This window comes from Falco rusticolus, chromosome 7, assembly GCF_015220075.1.
Source record: "Falco rusticolus isolate bFalRus1 chromosome 7, bFalRus1.pri, whole genome shotgun sequence".
NCBI lineage: Eukaryota > Metazoa > Chordata > Aves > Falconiformes > Falconidae > Falco > Falco rusticolus.
The window spans coordinates 9591742-9594552 of NC_051193.1; the positions used below are offsets into that span (position 1 = coordinate 9591742).

The window sequence follows — 2811 nt, forward strand, 5'->3', positions numbered from 1 at the left end:
GAATTGTAGTCTGCAAGAAATCCACACTGAATCTGAAAGTCAGATACAGAAGAAAGCTATGCTAACAAACGCATATACAGAAATAGCAAAAGCTTGGGCTCAAAGTCCAGCTAAGGCAGCGTTAGCATTCAGACTCCATAAATGAACCCATGGCCTCAGAACTTGGCTTTCAAGGCACCCTCAGTTCAGTTACATGGTGAGAAGGTGGATAATGTCTATAGACACTTTTGAAAGGAACTGAACTGGGCAATGTGGTACCAGTCACTTTCCCTCAGATCACCAGGATCAGATCTGGGAATCCTATATTTGCATAAGCCCCACATACACCGGTACTTGGGATGATGGAACAGGACAGAAATTAAATCGAGTCACAAGTAAGACTAGGAGTTAAACCCCTGGGAGACTGCAGAGCACACGCAGCAGGAGCCTGCAGCTCTGAATACCAGCTCACCCCCATCCGAGACCAGTGCTAATAAACAGATCCCAGGGCCGTGCGCCAGCCAGGAAATATGCTCCTGGTTATGCAAACAGCCAGCAAAAGTTCAGAGAACATGTGCAAGCAGGAATGACACCGAATAACAGGATCCGCGCTCATTCAGGGGAAAAGCCCAACCGCAGACACGCTGAGCTGACTGAACCAGACCCTGGAGAAAGGGAGGTGCATCCACAGCTCACCCAAATCCTTCATGCTCCAGACCTGACACTGCACTGAGGGCGCTGAAAGTCTGACCACGAAAGGAGGGAGGGAAATAAAAGATCTATCATGGAAGTTGAGAGCACACATGCACATAGAAATTCACGAAAATGTATGAGGTAAGGTCCAGAGGTTTGTGCTGTCTTCTGTACAAGTGTTTGTACCTTCTCAAGAACAGGAAGAGGTTGGCCAGAGGGTTCGTCAGGCTTATGTAGGAATATGGTTGTAAGGTTTACCTCTAATTCCTTTCTCCAGAAAAAAGGCACCACATGCAAGCAGCTGGATAAAAGAGAAGAGAGACGTCTGAAAAATGGAGGTTGACCAACGAGAAAGGTACCACCACCTCTGCCACTGCAAAGACCAGAAAAACAGTGAGAAAGGCAAAAGGGACACAGAGGCCCAGATAACCTTAAGACAGTGACTGGGTACCCTGCAATTTTTCAAAACCTAAGCAATAAATGCTGGCATGCATCAGCCTTCTTCCCTCCCATATAGGGGAGAAGACGCTTCTTCTGATAGGGGTTTTTACTCACCTTAAAGCTGTTTGCTTCCCTCTGTGGTATTGAGTCCCAGGGCATCGAGACAGGACACGGGGCTGCACCACCCATACGTCTCACCACTTTTCCCCTCCATGTGCTCCCCCGTTCACATTAATGCTGGCCCTGCTTGAACACAAGCCTTTCAGGAGACATGTCCAAGCGCTCCTCCGTGCCCCAGTGCCCATGTCCTCCTGGCCAGCTAGCTCTGGGAAATCCTGGGATTAGCAGACAAGCACATACATGAGTCAAGTGAGCACACCTGCACCCAGCAGTCTGAAAATCTGAACTTTAAGCCTTGTGTGAAGGATTCCCTCAAATACTTAACCTTCCAGGATTATCTTCGTAGTCAGACTAGCCCTTCAAGAACTACTTGCAGTGAAATAATGACAAATTTCATGCTATAACATATCATTTGCAAAGTATAGTGGAAAATTATTAGAAGTCTGCAGAGGCTTTGCCAGTGTTCAGGTCTTGTGTTCAGCCTTCAACAAAGATAAGCATTAATCTTTCACCTTGCAAAGAAATTCCCACCCTTCTAGACAAGGAGAGAAACCATGAAGATTTATGGACCAGGAATTAAAACTCCATTTTGGGTTGCACTATTTTTCTTTTCTAATAAACAATTAGCAAGAAAAAAAAAACATTGGCAACAGGCTCTTTATTTCATCCAGCTGTTGTCAGCTGCAAGATGAATTCTTCTCAACTGTAATACATAATTTCTGATGAACTTGAAAAGACAAGAAAACAGAGTTATTAAACAGGGCTGTGGTGATGTGCAAGAGCTATAGCCAAAAGTTACAGCCTGTATTAGAGGGGTACGACTATAGCTTCCAATGCCCCTTCCTACAGGACAGGCATAAAACAGCGGGCTGACTCTAGTTGATGAGTCATTTACATAAATTGTGCTATATTATTTCCTATTTTAACCGGTAAATTACTCCTTATATAGGAAATGGTGATAATTAAGGAAAATACTCAGATTGTCTCCTTTAATCGACTTACAAGGCAGGCAAAAAACTCCTGCTTCAGGTTCACACGCCCGGTGGTGTTTTGCCACGCTTTCCTGTATGACCACATTCCTTTGCGAGAGTGCTCTACCCGTGCTGCTCCTCGCTGCTTCCAGAGCCACATCTCTCACTTGGTGACTGCTTAGCAAACAGCTCCTCGTTTATCTAGTGTCCTAAACTAATTATGGCTGCACATAATGCACAAACTTTTCCCCTTCTGCCGAGCTGGGCCCAGTACAGACACAGCCAACATCTTTTACTGGTTGCAAAGAAATTCCCATCCTTCCTGACAAGGAGAGAATCCATGAAGATTCATGGACCAGGAGGTAAAAATCATTTGGGGTTGCACTATTTTTCTTTTCTAATAAGTTATTAGTTGCCTTTCAGCCTTTTTTCACATGTTGGTTATGGCTCAGGCCGTGGGACAGCAAGTGGATCTTGGGACCAGGGCTGATGTGATGCCATAGGGCTGTGATATGTACTTGTTTTGCAATCCTCACCTGAAATATTTCCAGTGTAGTTTTAGGCAAGAAGCATTCAAATGCTTGAAGGCTTCATCCCGAGGAATCAG

The 2811-nt window shown here is 45.1% G+C and overlaps 1 long non-coding RNA gene across 1 annotated transcript; it reads left to right on the plus strand.

Annotated features, from left to right (window-relative positions):
- The first annotated feature begins 508 nt into the window (after positions 1-508).
- Positions 509-1210, plus strand: LOC119151668. Its single transcript, XR_005105496.1, has 2 exons — positions 509-813; positions 950-1210. It is a non-coding gene; the product is annotated as an uncharacterized LOC119151668 (long non-coding RNA).
- The last annotated feature ends 1601 nt before the right edge of the window (positions 1211-2811 follow it).